Genomic DNA, 21,754 nt, shown 5'->3' with positions numbered 1-21,754 from the left:
TTTCCTCTCCAGTTAGAATTCCCTCTTTAATCAGAATTTCATCTATAATCAGAATTTCCTCTTTAGTTAGAATTTCATTCTTTGTTCGAATTTTCTGTAAAATTAGAATTTCATCTTCAGTAAGAATTTCTTCATTCATTTCCTCATTAATTAGAATTTCCTCTTTACTTTGAATTCTCTCTTTAATCTGAATTTCCTCTTTAGTTAGAATTTCCTCTTTTGGAAAGAATGAATTAAGATTTGGAAAAGAGCCCGTGGAGCTTAGATTTGATGCGAGGTTGGCTAGTGGTGTTCCCATAAACTTGTAAGAATCAAGAAACCGAATACGAGTTATAGGTTTTGTGAATATCATTTTTGTAAATGAAATATACTTTTGACTTGTGTTTGTTATGGCAGAAACATTCCCTGGTGTTTTTGAAAGTTCATTTATAAATAAATTCATTTATAAATAAGCCTTCTCCCAATCATCAGCAAGGTTATGGAATCCATCATCACTTCAGACATGAAATCCTTCCTCTTCTCCAATGGCTTGATTTCCAATCATCAATTTGGTTTCAGACCAGGTCACTCTACCCTGGATATGCTGCTACTGCTCTCCCATCAATGGATGGAGGTCCTCAATGCCAGACAGGAAATCCGAGCCGTATCCCTGGACATATCACGTGCTTTTGACACAGTCTGGCACCCTGCCCTACTCACCAAACTCTCTTCCCATGGTATTCAAGGCCATCTCCACTCATGGCTCGCAGACTTCCTCTCCTGTCGCAGTCAACGTGTGGCCCTAAATGGAGTTCTTTCATCCCCTCTTCCTGTGCAGGCTGGAGTTCCTCAAGGTAGCGTTCTGGGCCCTGTTCTTTTTCTGGTTTTCATCAATGATCTCTCGGACTCTCTGGAAAATCCTCTATTTCTCTTTGCCGACGACTCCACCCTCTGCCGTACCATCTGTCTTCCCTCAGACCGGCAAGCAGCAGCTTCTTCGCTCACTGCAGATCTGGATAAAATCACAAACTGGTCCAACAAGTGGAACATGTCTTTCAATCCAGACAAATCTCACACTCTCACTATGTCTCTTCGAAAGGGCCGTTTACAAAACCCCCCCATCCACTTTCTCAACAATCCTCTGGAAGAAGTCTTTTCTTTCAAGCTTCTGGGTCTCACTATCTGCCATGACCTTTCCTGGGAAAGTCACATTTCCAACCTTGCCTCAAAAGCCAGTCGCCGACTGGGAATCCTCCGTCGTGCAAAGTCCTTCCTCGGCCCTCTTGAGCTCCTGACCACTTACAAAGCTTTTGTCCGTAGCCTGATGGAGTACTGCTCTCCCCTCTGGGCTGGTGCTCCTGCCTCCCACCTTTCTCGACTTCACGCTGTCGAAACCAGGGCTTTTAAGATCATTGGCATCTCCCGCAATGAAGCTGAGTCTTTGGGCCTCTCACTCAATCACCGCAGGTTGGTCGGTGGTCTTTCTGTCTTCTACCGACTCCTCTCCAGCCTTGCCCCCCCCCGCTCTCTCTGCGGTTTGTCCCACCCACATTTCCACAGGGTGCTCAAGGTCCGCCAACAACCCCCTTCTGGTAAAACTACCAAAATCACGAATCACTGCTCATCTTCACTCTTTCATTCCTCTTTTTCCCGCCTTTGGAATAAACTTCCTCACTCTATTCTTTCCCATTCTTCCCTCCAGGCTTTCAAAACAGCTGTTCACCACCACCTCTTATCTTCCCCCATCCAAATCCTCGATCTTTTCTACCCCCGATAATCCACCCAAGCCCACTTCCTTCAATTCTCCTGCTTTCCTTCCTGAAAGTCCCTGTAATGTCCATCTTCTCCTCGCCATGTTCCCCGTCCCTCTCCCTTCCACAGTTCACCTGTGTCTGTTCCCCAATGTTTTGTCCCTTCCACTCCCACCCCTCTTGTCTCATGCCTCCTTGCTGTGAGTTGTGTGTTAGCTCTCATACGAGCCTCGACCAAGGTATACAAAAAAAAAAAAAAAAAAAAAAAAATAGATATGTATCATAGTTGGCGCTGTTGTGAAGAAAGACTGGAATAAAAGAAGGTAATTTATAATTAAGATTACAACAGGAATGAGCGGGGCCTCTATATTTACCAGTAAGATGGCAATGATCCCTAACTTTAGACTCCTCAATTTCCTCCTCACAAATATGACAGATATTGTTATTTCTAAATTCTAATTTTTCTTCTATGGTTAATTTCATCGGTTCATTTGTTTCTTTCATTAATTTACTTAGTCTTATACAATCCTTTTCTAATCGTTTTACAAACTCTTGTGAAGCATTTTTTCCACTATACTGTTCAAGTTTATTATACTTTTCTCCAACAGATGATTTGATATAATAACAGAAACCACAAGGAATATGTTTTTGATATTTATTTGTATATGGTTCTTTTGGATTAGGAGAAGCAGTATTTATCTTTTTAAGGATACATTCAAAATCAGCGTATATCACAAATGGGTGCATGATAGATTTATTATAATCTTCAAAAGAAATCTTTTCACCAGGTTTAGGCATTGTAATTACAGCTGATTTATGATTACTAAATATTTTGAATGTTGTTCTAATCGTTCTTTTGTATGAAATGAATGAAGACATCGCTTACAAGGATATATTTTGTTTGCTGTTCTGAATACCTGAGAAGAGATTAATCTTGATAAATTATTGATGTATGTGTAATGTGAATTATTTCCAACACTAAAATATAAAAGATCAATGTGTGTTTCTTCATTTTTAAAGTTGTTTGAAATTTTTAATATTTGAACTTTGTTTGTATCCGTTAATCCATATACATTAATAGAAAGATTATTCTTTTTCTCAAATTTAGGAATATCTGTTAGTGGCATTGGGAAATTAAAATCTTTAATGTCCAAGGTATTCTCATATTTCATATATTGTTTTACTCTTTCTGAATTACATTTTCGTGGATGTAAGTGAGCAAGAACAGACCAGAGAAAACATTTATTATCATTATTCTTAATATTAACAACTGCCTTCTTTCGTTTTATTTCTTTTGGTAATTCAATATAAGAAGAAGCTTTAAGAGGGTTTGATTTTAGAATGTGTATATCTAAAAAGATGATTTTTTTAATATTGAATCCACTTCCTACCACTGTATTATCAACATCCTCCTCTTGTCTTGATAGTTCTTCATAAACCCCACTATTCAAAAAATCTTGAAATGATGTTATAAAATGAAGATCTGTCCTCATATAAGGAGTTTGTTCTTCATCTTGTCTTTTCATATTCATTTTCACTCCCATATAAAACTTTAAAGTTTTCATTTCTTTTAATGTTTTTTTAATAAATTTTTCAACATCAGGTTTCACTATTTCAATTGATTCAACTATTGATGATGGACCGGGTTCTCCAAATTGAAAAATCCTTATTTTTATATGCCCTTTCAATGCCCCATCAGTGTTTTCAATATAATAGTCTCCCTTTACTTTAAACTCATTTTTCTTGTGTTTTTGTGATTGAAGATGCCTATTATAACTACTCTTCAAAACATCCTTTGAGCAGGTATCACAATGTTTTCTTTCCAACTCAAGAGGGGATATTTTGTGAAATAGATTAAATGTGTGTTTGTTGGTTCGGAGGTGTTTTCTATAATGTTTATATTCGTGATTACAAACATCGCAGAATGTTGTATTCACCATATTTATATAATAAAACTTTGCTTAAACTAAAATTTTCTTGATGAAAATTTCGTTTATTTTACAGGTGAATCTGTGCTTAAACTAAAATTTTCTTGGTGAAAATTTCGTTTATTTTACAGGTGAATCTGTGCTTAAACTAAAATTTTCTTGATGAAAATTTCGTTTATTTTACAGGTGAATCTGTGCTTAAAACCATTTTATCCTCCAACTTTTTCTCTGAATAAATACAATGTTTCAAGACACAAAAGACAAGTTTCAATCAATCTTCATTTGTTAAAGATGCTGAGAAATATGTCAAGGATGTAAAATTGAACAAAGATAAATATAACAACTATTGGATAAAAACAATTATGGTGGATATGATGAGTTCTTCAATTTACTTCAGTGGAAGGGCTTTTAGTATACCTGGAAGAACATCAATTAAGGTATCTCTCACAAAAGTTTCTCCTCTCCTTCTGGCAATATATTCAAAACTAGAAAAAGCAATGAAACAAGAAAAGGTATCAAAAAATAAAAACCTTATGGATGAAGCTTTAGAAAGAAAAGATAAGACCATCTGTAATATGCAAGGAGAAATTTGTATTTTTTTCAACAACCCTAAAGATATAAATTCTGATGAAATAAAGGATGTTAATATATCAGGTGAAATGACATTTCGTTCAATTGTAGTTAAGGATCATTTTAAAATTACCTTTAATATAAAAAATGTAGCAGTTGAATCTGTTAATGAAAAAATGTATATCGATATCGATGGTAATGTTTTTTCTACTAATTAAATGAGCCAATATTCAACTGAAGATTTTGAAGATTATGAGAGTGATTATGATACCGAGAGTTTGCATTCAAACGATAGTTATGACACCGAGAGTTTGTGTTCAAATGATAGTTATGAAAGTATAGATGATTCTGAAAGTATCGAAGATGATATCGAAGATGAATTTCAGTTTAAGTAAAGTTTTACTTTATAAATATGAATAGTTTACTCGATTTTGAGCCTCTTGAATTCCATGATTCTCCATATGACAAATTTGAGAATTGTCCTGCGTGTGAAAGACGGGGATTAAACACAGAGTCAAAAGCCTATAAACAATGTATATTCTGTGATTATCTTCTAATTAATGATAATCAAAAATATAAAAAGGAAAATAATTCTTTTAGATTTACACCAAAAATGAATTACTTTACAAGATTGATTAGAGAAATGAATGTAAAGTACGAGGGTGAGAACACACCTTTCCTTACAAGGGAAGAAACTGAACGTATTAGAGAAATGTTCAAAGGATTGTTGTTATATATTATTCATGGATGTGATTTTCAGGGAAATATCAACACAAGATATTGCATAAATAAAATAATGGATTATCTTGAAATTAAACCTGAACTTAGGATAAAATATAGAATTTCGAAAAAAGCCAATAATAAATTAAATAACCTGTTTTCCAAATATATAAATGAATGATTTTTTACCCATTTGGGAAAATAAGATAAAATTTGACAACCATAAAAATCTCCCAAATTCATTAAGATGCCTCATAGTTGGTTCAAGTGGATGTGGAAAAACCTGCTTACTTTTAAAGATGCTCCTCACTCCCAACTTTTTAGATTATGATAATTTAATAATTTTCACAAAGTCGAGTTTTCAACCAGAGTATCAACTACTCTCACAAGGTTTTAATGCTGGTCTTCAAAAAGAAGATATAATCGGTTTATTTAAACTTCAAAAAAACCTAAATGATTTTAACATTGAAGATATAATACAACTATTTTGTGATACACAGAGATGTAAAAAGAAATCAAAACCGATAACTTGTATTCTGAGTGATAATACGGATGATATACCGTCTCCCCAAGATTTGGATAAATCCAAAAAGAACCTCGTTATCTTTGATTGTGTTAATGAGAGAAACCAAACGGTAATGGACAGCTACTACACAAGAGGGAGACATTCTTCTTGTAATTGTATTTATCTTAGTCAATCGTACTTTCAGCTTCCTCGTCGTTCCATCAGAAACAATGCTAATACTTTTATTTTATTCAAGTTAAATTCAATAGATATAAACAATTTTTGGAGAGACAATTGTTCTACATTATGTAGTAAAAAGGAATTTGGGGATTACATGAAACACACGACTGAAAAATATAAATATATTGTTGTGAAACAAGATGAGATATTAAATGATATTTTTCAATAAATAAATGGATGCGAAAGAAAGAGCAAGAAGATTTAGGGAACATCAAGAGTTGGTTTCAAAAGTTGTAAAACAGCAGGAAGACATAAAGAAGAAACGCAGACAGAAACTAACGGGCGAAGAAGCATTTGAAAGAAAACAAGATAAATTTTTTCAACCACTTTTAAAAACTTCCCAAGGAAAAATGAGATGTTTCCACAGTTCCCACAGTAGAATATACTCCTAAAAAACTTCAAATGTTAAAAGATTTCAGTCAAATGACGGAGGAAGAATTAGAGCATTTAGGAGAATTAGAATATGATGATGAAGGTTTATTTCAACAACTGGAAGAGATGAATCGACCCCCTGATTATATTGTGAATGCTCTTCAAAACAATGAATATTCAGCGGATTCAAAAACCAAAGCAGGACTCATTCCACCAGAACAATCAGCAATATTTCATCTTGTTCAAGAAAAGGTATTGATATTTAATGATGAATTAAGGTTCTTGGGTTCTGCTCAACCCCCTGTTGAACTAACTCTGAGATTAATGTTTCTTCTCACAAAAGATGGAAGACAAGGTTCAACTGTGAGGGATGAATCAAAGTATATTGATAAACCATTGGATATGGAAAATAATGATGATAGAGTATATATTGATCTGCTGAACACTCTAAATTATAAGGTTATTCTTTCTGGTAAAAGTAGGAAGAATGAGAAGGAGAAACACATTATTCAGGCTTTAAGTATCCTTGGTTCAGGTGTTAGTTTTCTTCCAAATGACCCATTGCAATTAGTTAATAGACTGTTATTGTTGTTCGGCAGTAAGAAGGCTGGAAATAACAATTGTTTTAATGAAGCATCAGCCATTTTAGACCAGTTGATGAACATGAAAATAATTAATAAATATCAATATAAAGACATTTTATCTCATATTAAATAAGATGAGAAGCACAATCCTTAGTTTCAATTTCACAACAAGCGACCACACATCTTCATTCCCATACCCACTACAACTTGACACAACAAAAGAATATGAGGCATCTTTATTGTCCATGGAAACTTATAATACCTTATTTAATATAACCGAGAAAAATGACAAGTTTAGTTATAATCCAGGAAGTGGATACAAAACGATAACAGTCTCACCCGGAGCATATGAGATTTCTCAAATATCTTCCGAAATTGCTCGTCTTATGAAAGAACAGGGTGATGAACCAAAAAATATTGTTATAAACATTCAAAAACATACTTCAAAATCAACGATTAAAGTTAAAAATAACGACAAGGTTGATTTCACAATTGATAATTCATTTAGAGAGTTATTGGGTTTCTCCTCAAAAAAGATTGAAACTAATGGGACGTTTTACAGTGATAATGTCATTCAAATATCCTCAGGAATAAATTCAGTGTTAATTCACTGTGATTTGATTGATGGTGCTTATAATGATGGAAAAAAACAAATACAATATTTTCATTCAGCGCATACTCAACCCCAATTGGTTATAAATTCAATATGGAACCTAAAAATTTGGTTTATCTCCCTGTGTCAGGAAAAACCATACACAGAGTAAATTTTAGGATGACTGACCAAGATAATCGTGTGATTTCTTTTAATGGAGAAGTTATATCTATCAGAATTCACCTACGTGAAGTTTTCCAATAAATAAATACGATGGTTATTGTGAGGAAACACGAGTTGGGAAAATATAAAATAATTACAGGGGATGGGATGTTCCTTTCCCCATACTACAAGGGTGAAGGTATGTATCTTGGTAGAGGATACAACAAACCTAAGAGACAAAGGGGTGTTGGGCATCAATTTAGAGGAGATGGGATAATTGATACTCTCATGGGTATTGGTTCAACTATTCTTAAACATAAAGATCTAATTGGTTCAACTGCTTCTGCTGTGGGAAATGTAGCAGGTGCTGTAAAGAGTATAAAAGATGCCCAGAAGGAATCTCATAAATTACAAGCAATAAAAGAAATTAAGAAATTAAGAAAGGCAAAACTCAGTTGTCCCCCCAAGAACGACAGAAAATAATTCAAACACTTGGATCAGGGTTTCAAAAGTTTTAACATCTTTTTTTTCCTAAATAAATACAAGTATGGAAGCAATTGATAGTATCTATGATTTGGATGATACTATTATTATCTCAAACTCCACTAAAAAAGAAGATTACTTCAAGGTAAATGCAATAACTGGAACAGACTGGAATACGAATGGTACAAAAAGTTTTGAAATAAATAATCAACAAACCTATTTGAATCTCTCCGAAAGTTTCTTGTTGTGTAAATTTAAATTCACTAAGGCTGGGAATAACACAAACGCTACACTTGTAAATGATTTCTTCTGGAAAATGTTTGATAGTGTGCGTTTGTATTGTTGCGGATTTCGCGCCCGCCGGCGTGCGGACGGCCACGTAACTCGAATCGCGGCACGTCGCCCACCGGACGGACAATCCAGTCGTGACCCTCTCGGACTAACGCCGGGAACCAGTCACGGGTGGACCTTTCGGTCTCACCGCGATCGAGCCAATCAGCCCCCGCGTGGGATAGGGTTGCTCGCCAAATTCGAACTACCTAAGTACCCACGCGGAGGGTAGACCGGGCGATCGCACCTCGCCGCAGGTCGACTTCGGACACGGGCCACTTAAGCGACCCGTTCCGTACTATCAGAATAACCGAGCGGTGTTATCGTCGACCTCGACGGTTCGATTAATTATCGGGCGTATTCAGCCCACTACCAACCCTTTACGTGAAGCAAGATGGGGATTCAATGGAGGAAAAGACGAAGCGAAGCGGGAGAACAGTTCAACAATAAAGCACATTTATTTGCGGCACACGGGAAGCACACAAATACAATTCCACCAAATGCACACAAAAAAAAGAAAACACAATTCCATTTACACAAAAAGCAAACATAAAAGTGAAAACACAGTGCAGAGCTAATACCGACTACCGAGCACACGGCAACACTTATACAATTCTACTTCACAGACGGCGCCGACAACACATACCCAAAACCAAGGAAAAGAAATCCCCCAAGAATGGGGTAGGCCTGAGGCCGAGACCGGGTCGGGCCTACCCGTCTGGTGATGAGACGCGGAGCGGCGATGGCCCCGCAACCCGCGGGCCTCGTGGACAGTGCCTGGCAAGGGGGGTGGGAACGGGGCCCCCTTGGTCGCACTATCTCAGCGCGGGGGGAAACAGGAGGGGGTTGCTGATGCTCGGGGTATAGAGGATCTTTATTATATGCGACGAGCGTCTCCACCTCGGCCAGGTCGCGCTGTCGGCCTCCCTCGGGTGCAGCTTCCTGCACGACGCGAGCACCCCCTCGTCTGGTGTCGCCGCCTTTCCACAGCTCCGTCCCCTCCGTTCCGACTCCAACGCACACGACGAGCAGCTCCACCGCCCGCGAAGTCTTGACCCTTTGCTTCCGACTCTCCTCTTCTTGACTCTCCGACCTCGTTCTGCTCCTTCTCTCGTTTCCGTTTGCGACTCGTTCTCGTCCTGCTGACTCTCCGACCGACTCTTCGTTCTCGTTCTGCTGACTCTCTCGTTCCGACTTTTACGACTCCTTTGACTGACGAACACCGTCCTTTTATCCCCCCGTAACTTCGCCTTTGACCCCCTCCCTTTGACCTTTCACCTCGCTCCCCATTGGCCCGAGAAAAAGTGGGCGTGAAGGCTTTTTGATCCATAAATTTGCATATATCGATCGTTCTGGAGGCGGGGCCAAATCGCCCCTCGCTCACCGATTGGACGGCAAAAAGTGGGCGTGTGTCGTTTTTGATCCGTTTTTGAAGCAGAAAATCCGTGGTTTTGTACACGCTGTTCAACGTGCGCCCTACACGAGTCCAGCATCGGTGCCCATGAGTGGCGCGAGATGACGGTGATGCGATGGTGGCGAGTTGTGACGGTAAAGGTCATGGCGGTTGTGGTGAAGCGGCATTGTGGTTGGTGGTTGTTGTTGTGGTTGTGATGGTGGCGATTGGTCCAAAATAAAGATAGTAAAAGAAAAACGGCTATCCTGAAGAGTCGCAGCACGTATAAATGACATGTATTCCCACTAGACAACGGGTTTGGGCCTAACTACACATGTACTTACCGAGATACCTCACCTAAGGGACCTGAATGGTGGTTTGCGAATCTGGTAACCACAACACTACCCCCTTCCCTTTTTACAGACTCGTCCCGAGTCGTCAAATTTTCGTGTGCCATCATGTGTAGTTTTCCCCTAGTACATTTTACCTACGGATCCCTGAGTGCGACATTCATGGTATTCGTGTCCCCAAAATAAATAACCTGAGGGCTGCGTAACTACCTAAACAAACTCACTCACACGGACGACTTAAATAAAATTGCCGGCGCTAGACAGACATGCCGGGGGCGCACTCATATTTACAGTACATCTTAACCTTAACTTACAAATCTTACACTAAACCATGGCCCAGGATCAATGAACTCTGCAAAAGAAAAGCAGTTAGCAGGGAGCCAGGCTGCCCACATGCAGTCTCTGGCTCAAACAATGCAGGTGACAGGGAACGTGGCTGGCTGCTCACACGCAGTCCAAGGCCTTCCCTTTTGAACTGAACGCAGTGAACCACAACGGTGCTTGGGCTGCACAACGCAGTCTCCGTGCCAGCTCAAGTGGCACACGCAATGAACACAACGAATGGATGCATGAACGGTTTGAACTGAATGCAGTGAACCACAACGGTGCATGGGCTGCACAACGCAGTCTCCGTGCCAGCTCAAGTGGCACACGCAATGAGCACAACGAATGGATGCATGGACACAAACACGGTGCACGGGCCACCACTGCAGGCCCGTGTTGTAGCTGCCAACAGGGCAGTTCTTGCAGCTTGCAAACTGTTGCCTTGATCCTGGCGCACATGGCAATGAACAGGGGGGGGGGGGGCAAAGCAAAAATTGAACGGGGCTGGTGAACCTGGGCAGTGGGCATGGCATGGCAAAGGCAGCAGGCAAACACAGCCCGCAGAAGAAGGCCGCTGCAGGCAAACACAGCCGGCAGATGAACTGGCCGGCACAGGCCTTGAAGAAAAACAGCCAGCAGATGAACTGGCCGGCACAGGCCTTGCAGAAAAACAGCCAGCCGGCAGACGATCCAGCCGGCACAGGCCTTGCAGCACAGCAGCTGCAGATGAAGCTGGCCAGCCTTTGCCGTTCAGTGGAGGTTGGTGGAGGGAGTGCGGTGGTGCTGGCCACTTGGAAGGCGGGCTCGGACCTACCTACCTGTCTCCCTCCCAACCTATCGCCTTTGCCTGTCACTGTACATACCCACTCCCTTAATTTGTCAAACCCCAATTTAGCCCCAACTTATTTTTTTTCTGTTGTTTTTATTTTTACTCCCCCACTATAAATCGTCCCCTAACCCCCTTTATCGTCCTTGTTCGGCTAACCTATCCTGTCACCTAGCCTACTCCCAACCCCTACGTTCCCTTCCCAGAGGGGAACAAGGGAGAGCTAACGTCCTGTGCCGAGGCCCAACGAAGCCTCAGAATGGCCTCCCCAGAGTTCGGCGATCTTAACACCAAGTGGGTCCAGCGGCCCACAACGACAGCGAGGGGATGGATGGTGCGGAGGGGTACATCACCTAATCTACCCTAACCATTTAACTGTTAAACTACCCCGGGGCTTTCAACAAGCGCCTCTCGCTTAAACTATTGGTTCTAACAACCCAGATTCCCGTCGCCTGTGTTGGTGTCCTCACAATTTCGGGCCTCGCCCCCCAATTTTCTCTCCGTGCCCTCACACGGTCTCCTGGCTGGGACACGTGGCTCCCTTTGGCAGGCACGACCCTCTGCCGAATCTCCCGCTATGGCACCCCGGGCACTACACTGCCTCCGAGCCTACCAGCTCCCTAACACCGGGAGTGCCCCCATGGCACCTCCCTGAAACGCACACGTGGCAGGCCGGCCTCCCGGGCCCCTTTCCGAGGGTCACCCGTGCCCACAACACTGCCCACGCGGCTAATGGCGCCCCGGGCCCCCGCACCAAGCAGGCGCACCCGTGCCCACTACTCTATCCCGGCCCCCCATGGGCCCATGGCCTACCGCGGCCGACTAGCCTGGTGCCCGGGGTACCCACTCAGCGATACTCACCTTTCGCAGCCACGCTCCCAAGCCCGTCAACAGGGCTCCTGCACCCCTCCAAATGGGTCTCGAGCCTACTTTCCCACCAACAACAAAACGACCTCCATTTTTCAATTTGACTAACCCAGCTAACTCACTCTACACTGACCCCGGGGTCCCTTGGGCGGGAGTCACTCCTCCCCCCAATCACTCATCGCACCATGCATTCCCCATTCGCTCCACACACACAGACCCGCTGGCCTCACTCACTCACCAAGCACATGCTTCCACCTCACTCAACATGTCTTCACCTCATAACTCACCAACTCTTCAACACACACACCACTGAACTCTGCCATCCTTCTAACTACATCCCCTAACTAACTCGTGCTCCCACGTCGTCCCTTAAACTACAGCACGTTCCTTTTAACACTACGTAGCTAAGCTACGTCCCCTCTACACATTCACAAGTCTGTCACTGTCTCCTAACTCAAAAATTCATTTTATTTCCCAACCTAAATCTCGCTACAATCCCTCTATCTAATCCATTCCACGGACTCCATGAGGACTTACCCCTGCCCCATGAAGTCGGTCTAACTAAGCTAACCCTTCCCCCTAACTAGTTTCCATCCTGTGCCCAGGTCAAGGGGGTCTTTTACCCCTTGCCCAGGAATCCTTTGCACCCGAAAGTGAGGCTTGTTCTCTTTTTTTTTTTTTTTCTACATGCGCAGCGCCAGCGCGGCAACTCAGAGCTCGCGCACTTTGCACCTGCCCGTGACGTCATGCAGCTGCACGTGTTCCTCGTCCCTCCTTGGACGCTACCATCCGGCAGAGATACCCCTCCTGCCGGATTCCAACCACACGTGCAGCCATGACGTCACCGTGCGCAAAAAAAAACAAGCCCCACGTCTCGAGGGGTTTCCCACGCGAACACATGTGCTTTGCCCGTTGGAGCTGAACACACACGATCGCGTGGAGAACCCGTCCGGTCCAAATCCATTTACCTGCCTAAACTTTGTCCGTCCGCGGGATCGGCAAATCCACCGCGTGCGTTTCCGGACCGGGACTTCACTCTCGCAAGCGAGCACGTGGCGGTCTCGTGCGTTGCACAGCACGAACCGCGTGCTCACTGCTGGGTGAACCCGGCACGGTCCTCGAAACAACTACAGCCGCTACTCGGCTTTCGTTTCTCCCATGTCGCCGTCGTCGCCTCCATTCCACACACGCATACCTGCGTGTTACGACGCACACAGTCCACACCATGAAACTCACACCGGGAGACGCGGCTGCGTGCTCCCGCATGCCAACCGCCATCTCCCTCACATACCGCTCTCTCACACACACGGTCTCCCTTGCACACAGCGACCTTGCACACGGCCGTTCACTCACGCGTGCCTCACTACTCTCACACCGTGCCTCATCCACACACGCGGGGGCACTCACCCGCGGTACCTCACTCACACTCCGTGCCTCATCCACACACGGCGTGCTGGGAAGCACGCACTCTGGCACCATCGCCACCACACCACTCACACGTGGTGCCTCACTCATACTGGCCGTTTCACTCACACACACGGCCTCACTCACACACGGTGCCCCATCCACACCCGGCGTGCTGGGAAGCACGCACTCTGGCACCATCGCCACCACACCACTCACACACGGGGTCACTTCCACACACGGTGCCGCACTCACACCTTGCACCACACACACAGGGACAACCACACTGGGGATTTGTGTCCCCACAAGGGTCTCCGGGGCCTCTACACCCCCAAGCTCTCCGTGCACCCGTCCACAGCACTCGTCCCTCAACCTCGCAAAGCACGACCGAACTCACCTGGTCGTGACTCGCCTCAAGGGGGCATACTCCCTCCCCTCGTTCCTGGAGGAGGCCATCCAGGTGCTCGCACCGGGTCCCAACACGCTCCGCGAGCTCAACCCCATTGTCCTCCACTACCTCCGTGTGTGCGTGCGCGTCACTTACCCCGTCTTCATCGTGTAGTCTTCCCTCTATCGTTCCCATCTCCCGTGTCTCTGCCAACTCTTCACCCTTTACCTCCCTTGTCTCAACTATTATTTCTGTTGTCGTCACCTCGTGTCTCGTCTCACACGTTTTGGTCTCCCCATTTAATTTTTCCCTTTCGGTCATCGTCACGACCCTCGCCCAACACGTTCCACGAATTATTTTTTCACCCGCCTCCACCGCGGGCCTGTCAGCCGTTGCACCCCCACCCAGCTCGTTTGCTCCCACACGTGGAGTCGCCATTTTTATCTCCCCGGTCACGGCCTTCATGCCCGCCTGCAGGCTTCGGCCCATGTTCTGCGTCTCACCCCGCAGCTTTTTCATTTCTTCCTTCATTTGCTGTGTATTCGCATCCATCGTCGTTTTCACTTCATTTGTATTTGTATCCATCTTTTCGTTCATTTGTTCGTTCATGCCTTTCATTTCGTTTTTCATATTCGCCTCCATCTTTTCGATCATTTGTTTGTTCATGCCTTTCATTTCGTTTTTCATTTCATTTGTCATTGCCGCATTCATTTGTGCCAGCATGGTGAATAGCTGGGCCATGTCGGATGCACTCAAGTGAGCCGTTTCGGCAGGGGTTGGGGAAGGGTCTTGGTGGAGAGGGGGGGGGAGGTGTCATACACCGCGGCCGCTGCCGCACCCACCTCGGGTCCTGGGTTCAGTTGGGCGAGTCCGTGTTCCTGCACAATCAACATTTCCTGCTCGGGGATTCCATCCTGGACCATGGATCCTACACATTCTACATCCATTTCTAATACCCCCGGCTCCCGCTCGCCTTGAGACGCCATCTTGCTTCTCGTGAAGGGTTAATTTGCTCGCTCGTAATTTGGAGGGAATCGGGGGTCGCTTCTCTCACGCCTGGACCGATTCCCGTGAATTACGCTGGAGACAGGAGAGCCTGTTGTCCCGCTCTCCAATACCAGTGCCGCGAGGAGGGCGATGAATTTGTATCCCACTTCTGACACCAGTGTTGCGGATTTCGCGCCCGCCGGCGTGCGGACGGCCACGTAACTCGAATCGCGGCACGTCGCCCACCGGACGGACAATCCAGTCGTGACCCTCTCGGACTAACGCCGGGAACCAGTCACGGGTGGACCTTTCGGTCTCACCGCGATCGAGCCAATCAGCCCCCGCGTGGGATAGGGTTGTTCGCCAAATTCGAACTACCTAAGTACCCACGCGGAGGGTAGACCGGGCGATCGCACCTCGCCGCAGGTCGACTTCGGACACGGGCCACTTAAGCGACCCGTTCCGTACTATCAGAATAACCGAGCGGTGTTATCGTCGACCTCGACGGTTCGATTAATTATCGGGCGTATTCAGCCCACTACCAACCCTTTACGTGAAGCAAGATGGGGATTCAATGGAGGAAAAGACGAAGCGAAGCGGGAGAACAGTTCAACAATAAAGCACATTTATTCGCGGCACACGGGAAGCACACAAATACAATTCCACCAAATGCACACAAAAAAAGAAAACACAATTCCATTTACACAAAAAGCAAACATAAAAGTGAAAACACAGTGCAGAGCTAATACCGACTACCGAGCACACGGCAACACTTGTACAATTCTACTTCACAGACGGCGCCGACAACACATACCCAAAACCAAGGAAAAGAAATCCCCCAAGAATGGGGTAGGCCTGAGGCCGAGACCGGGTCGGGCCTACCCGTCTGGTGATGAGACGCGGAGCGGCGATGGCCCCGCAACCCGCGGGCCTCGTGGACAGTGCCTGGCAAGGGGGGTGGGAACGGGGCCCCCTTGGTCGCACTATCTCAGCGCGGGGGGAAACAGGAGGGGGTTGCTGATGCTCGGGGTATAGAGGATCTTTATTATATGCGACGAGCGTCTCCACCTCGGCCAGGTCGCGCTGTCGGCCTCCCTCGGGTGCAGCTTCCTGCACGACGCGAGCACCCCCTCGTCTGGTGTCGCCGCCTTTCCACAGCTCCGTCCCCTCCGTTCCGACTCCAACGCACACGACGAGCAGCTCCACCGCCCGCGAAGTCTTGACCCTTTGCTTCCGACTCTCCTCTTCTTGACTCTCCGACCTCGTTCTGCTCCTTCTCTCGTTTCCGTTTGCGACTCGTTCTCATCCTGCTGACTCTCCGACCGACTCTTCGTTCTCGTTCTGCTGACTCTCTCGTTCCGACTTTTACGACTCCTTTGACTGACGAACACCGTCCTTTTATCCCCCCGTAACTTCGCCTTTGACCCCCTCCCTTTGACCTTTCACCTCGCTCCCCATTGGCCCGAGAAAAAGTGGGCGTGAAGGCTTTTTGATCCATAAATTTGCATATATCGATCGTTCTGGAGGCGGGGCCAAATCGCCCCTCGCTCACCGATTGGACGGCAAAAAGTGGGCGTGTGTCGTTTTTGATCCGTTTTTGAAGCAGAAAATCCGTGGTTTTGTACACGCTGTTCAACGTGCGCCCTACACGAGTCCAGCATCGGTGCCCATGAGTGGCGCGAGATGACGGTGATGCGATGGTGGCGAGTTGTGACGGTAAAGGTCATGGCGGTTGTGGTGAAGCGGCATTGTGGTTGGTGGTTGTTGTTGTGGTTGTGATGGTGGCGATTGGTCCAAAATAAAGATAGTAAAAGAAAAACGGCTATCCTGAAGAGTCGCAGCACGTATAAATGACATGTATTCCCACTAGACAACGGGTTTGGGCCTAACTACACATGTACTTACCGAGATACCTCACCTAAGGGACCTGAATGGTGGTTTGCGAATCTGGTAACCACAACAGTATATTGGAACACAAGAAGTTGAAGCGGTTGATTATGTCTCTGCTGTATCTGAAATGATAAAATTTACACTCTATACATTCAGTGATAGAATGGGAAAGGGGTCTGTCGAAGGTTTTATTCCTGATATGTCAACGGGAACAAACACAGACCCTGGGTATACTCAAAGGAAAGGAATGTATAATGATGATACAAAAGCAGAAAATAGTTTTACTGTGGCAGTTCCTCTTAAAGGTATATTTGGATTTTGTGATCATGATAAAGTTCTGTATGGCCTTAAAATTAGATTTCAACTACAAAGGAATGATAATGAAAATCGATTGCTTTTTGGTGTTGGTAGTGCTTTTGGTGATCAGAATAAATTTGTAATTGAGGAAATGAGTTGGTATATCAGTGAATATACTCCTAATCTTAAAACAGAAGAGATGTTGAATCGAAGACTTAACTCAAAGAAACCACTCAATGTATCATACCTCAAAAGAAGATGTCAACACGTTAAACTCAATCAAACAACTTACACGTGGAATTTGGGTGTTCTGGAAGGAAAGCCACGATATCTGTGGATCATTTTTAAAAAGCCAGATGGTGATACTGCGACTGATAAGAATAATGCATTGAGTGATAATGCTAAGGTGAAACAACTTCGCGTTTCTCTCGATGGAACATTTTACCCACGAGATAGATTGGAAATTAATTGGGAAAAAAATGATTTTGCTGAAGCATACAAGTCTTACCAAAAGGTGTGTGAAAGTAATGGAAATAAAGAACCTATTTTGGATATGACAGCATTTAAAAGTTTGTATACAATCTATGCGTTTGACCTGAGCGCTCAAAAGGAAACTATAAAGTCTCTAATCGAGTGGATACTTCCCTATACATTGAAAGAGGAGAGAGTGAAGAAGTTGATACATATTGTTTGCTTTTGGAAGAAACAGAATTGCAGATTAATACAGATAATGGTGTGATGATTAGTCTCACATAATTTTTTGTTAAATAAATGAGTGGCAAAGTTCCAACTGGGGTATATGTTAATCAAATCAATCTTCATAAACTATCATCTTGTGTTCAAAATCAAAAGCCTTGTACGATTAACGTTAATACAATTCAGAGAAAAGGAGCAGTAAGAATTGATGTTTTTCTCACAAGAGAACAGGTTAAAATCTTGAATGACACTGGCTCACTTAAAATTAAAATGACAAAACCAATGTTGAAAAAATATTCAATAAGAGAGACGAGTGGAGGATTTCTCCCATTTCTAATTCCTTTATTTGCTGGTTTAAGTGTGGTTGGAGCATTGACGGGTGGTATTTCAACAGCGGTGAAAACTGCCAACGAAAGGAAGGCTCAACTCCAGGCTCAAAAAGAATTGGAAAGACATAACAAAGAGTTGGAGAAACAAATTAGTGGAAGTGGTGTAATTGTAGATTTTGCTGAAAAACTTGAAGGTCTGCCTGATAAAGCGAGATTGCTAGTTGGAGATATGCTTTCTTCTATAGCACAAGCAGGTGTAAAATCAACGAAAAGAGGTAATGGATTATATCTTTCTAATAAATAAATGAGCATTGATGAGTGGTTGAAAGAATTTGGAAAGATTACAACATCAAATTTACAACTTGCCAAATATTGTAAGAAATTAAAAATTCATAATGTGGTTATTTGTATGAGAGATGAATTAACAAATGTGCCGAAACATACAAAGAATATTATTATGAACTGAGAAGATAATAATGGGAACGGTTCTCATTGGGTTTGTATTTGTAATGGTCAAGACAAATATTATTTTGATAGTTTTGGTCTTCCACCACCTGTTGAAGTCATAAAATTCTTACAGAATGGTGTTTATCAAACATTTCAAGTCCAAGAGTTAAATTCCAAGTGTTGTGGCCAATTATGCCTATATGTGTTATTTCAACTCAACAAAAATAAAAAGTTTTATGATATTATTTTTAATCTAATATAAATGACATGTTGGTAAAGATGGTTCTATCTTTGGTGTATCTCAAGAACTGGATATTGATTTATCAAATTATTACACAAAGGCACAGGCTGAACGACATAAATATAATATAACCAAAAATATTAACATGAAAAATGCTTATAAATTAAAAAAATTATCCAAGCCCGACTGACGCGAATGACTTGGTGAGATTAAGCGATTTATCACAATATATATCCTTAAATAAAACAGCCGTGTATTCCAAAGATACAGAAGTGTTGATATTATCTCCAGGTCATACAGAATTCACAGTTCGAATTAAAATAAATTTTTATAAAGAAGGGCGTATCGTTTGTATGAGAATAGAACAATGGGGGTATGATATGAATGATTTAGGGTATAATTGGTCATTTAAAATTAACCTCGAAGACCTGGAACAATTAAATCAGTCTCGTAAGGAAGAATATTATCCACTTGGTATCGAGAATGAGTTTTGTGGGGCCACGATTAGTAAACAACAAATAAAAGAATTTAATAAGGGTAAATATAATAATGGTTTTGCCCTTGTTTATCTCATGAAAACAGAAAAAACAGGATTATATATAATAAGTAAGGAAATACAAAATGATTTAACTATGGGAAGATGGGGAGGTGTTTCGTGCCATAATATTATTCTAACATATATTTCTAATACATAAATGACAGCAAGAAGGCTTCAAGAAAATTATCATTTCTGTGTCCAAGCATACCTTCAAGAAAAGAGTATTCGGTATTTTAATAAATATGTTCTACAACATAAGAATGAGGTATTTTCAATAAAAGATTGGCATTATGCTGATGTTGATAAACCGACAACTTTAGATTTAATTAGAATGTTAAATAATGAAAAAATTATAAAGTTAAGAAAAGGTAAGGCTCTTTTTTTGAAATTCAAAAGAAATTTTATTGGTTTCCTGTTGTAAAAAAAATTATTTTGGATACAGGAATAACAAGAAATCCTGATGAATATATGTATAATATTCTTTGGGGTGTAAGCGATTCAAGGATAGTAAGGGATGAGGAAGGAGTTGAAGAAGAGAGGGAAGAGGAGGAAAAGGAGAAGAAAGAGAAGGAGGAAAAAGAGAAGAGAGAGAAGGAGGAGAGGGAGGAAAGAGAGAAGAGAGAGAGAGAGGGAGGAAAGAGAGAAGAGAGAGAGGGAGGAAAGAGAGAAGAGAGAGAGGGAGGAAAGAGAGAAGAGAGAGAAGGAGGAAAAAGAGAAGAGAGAGAAGGAGGAGAGGGAGGAAAGAGCGAGACAAAATAAATATCAAAATATGGAAACCAGTGAGATTAAAAAAAGATTAGGGGTATTACAGAAAATAACTCAACCCACCGAGGAGGAAAACAAAGAATTGATAAGTCTATTTACAATACTTTCGACAAGACTATTGACATCGAGAAGACATGTATTTTAATTCAAGTTTTTCATTTTTTTTTTTTTCTTAAATAAATGGGGGAGAGAGTGAAGGCATTTCTAAGGATTCTTTATGTTTTAAAAATTAAGATTCAAATGTGCATGTTGGAAACTAAAAAGGTTTTTGCACTCTGCAGGAATTTTTCTCATAAATAAATGAGTTATTGTCTCAAATGTAAAAAGAAAACTAATACTAAAAATATTTCATATATTAAAAGTAAAAATAACAGGGTTATACAAAAAGGTATATGTTCGGTGTGTGGTTCAAAAAAATCAATTTATCTCCCAACACAAACTAGGAGGAGATATACAAAAGTTTTTATCAGGAAGTAAATTTACAACTACTGGAATACCAGGGGAATTACATCTTCCAGGGTATTCTTTCTGTGGCCCAGGCACAAACTTGGATAAAAGATTAGATGAGGCAGACAATCCTAAATCCTGGAGTAAGCCTATCAATAGAGTTGATGAAGTGTGCATGAGACACGATATTGATTATGGGAATACCACAACGTTGCAAGAAAAGCATGAAGCCGATAGAGAAATGTTGTATAATTTGTCTCTGATACAAAATCCAACCTTGAGAGAAAAAGTTGATCGGTTCATTGTGAAGAAGATGATCAGTGCTAAATTGAAACTTGGTCTTGGAAATTCATAAAACTTATAGGCTCTAATGATGTTATTAAGACTGAAGAGCAATTAGCTGATGAATTACATAAACCAATATTCACAAAGTTTCAGAGAAGGAAAGTTTATTCCAAGGAAGTAGATTATATCTGGTCTGCTGATTTGATTGAACTCAATAATGATAAGGGGTACAAGTATGCTTTAACCGTTATTGATTTGAGGAGTAGATATGCGTGGGTTGTACCATTAAAAAACAAAACAGGTAATACTCTTATGTTAGCCTTCCAAAAGATATTTAATAACAGTATGAGAAAACCTAAAAGATTGTGGACTGATGAGGGTAGGGAGTTTTATAACAAGACATTTATGAATTTTCTAAAAAATAACAGTATTACATTATACAGTACCTTTAATGAAGGGAAGGCAGTTGTTGTTGAACGTTTTAATCGTACCTTAAAAGAGAGACTATATAAAAAATTCACACAACTCGGTTCACAACAATGGTCATCTTTTATTCAGGATATTGTGGATAAGTATAATGACACGATTCACACGTCAACAAATATGAAGCCATCAGAAACATTTACAAAATTAAAATATGAAAAAGAGATTAATGTCAGAAAACCTAAGTTCAAAGTTGGTGATATCGTAAGAATATATAGGTGGAAATCTCATTTTGAAAAGGGTTTTACTAAACGATGGACGAAAGAACTTTTTAAAATTGTTGATGTAATAGATACGGTTCCTTGGACTTATAAGATGTATGATTTGGAAGGGGAAGAGATTTTAGGTTCATTTTATTCACAGGAATTACAAAAGACAAAACTAAGCAGATAATACCCATGGGAGCAATGGGTTGTCCCTTCACTCCCTCCCACTATACACCTTTGTGGACACTAGAGGGCCAAGTCCGAGGTGTATAACAGTATATAATGTGTGTCAAGGGGTGGACGTTCTTAGATCTGTGAACCCCAAACGCAGAATCCTCAACTGAATAGTCAAGGCTTAACTTTTGTTTGTTGGTG

At 42.3% G+C, this 21,754-nt stretch overlaps 1 protein-coding gene across 3 annotated transcripts in view; it reads left to right on the top strand.

The window, feature by feature from the left end:
* LOC147029151 (uncharacterized) overlaps positions 1-21,754 on the top strand; it is a 157,796-nt gene that overhangs the window by 7,384 nt on the left and 128,658 nt on the right. The window lies entirely within an intron of this gene.

The sequence above is a fragment of the Eptatretus burgeri genome, chromosome 4 (genome assembly GCF_056783735.1).
Source record: "Eptatretus burgeri isolate ZD-2024b chromosome 4, Ebu_testis_v1, whole genome shotgun sequence".
NCBI classification, from domain to species: Eukaryota; Metazoa; Chordata; class Myxini; order Myxiniformes; family Myxinidae; genus Eptatretus; species Eptatretus burgeri.
Note: the sequence above shows the minus strand (reverse complement) of the source record. Positions and strands in the feature narration are given on the sequence as shown.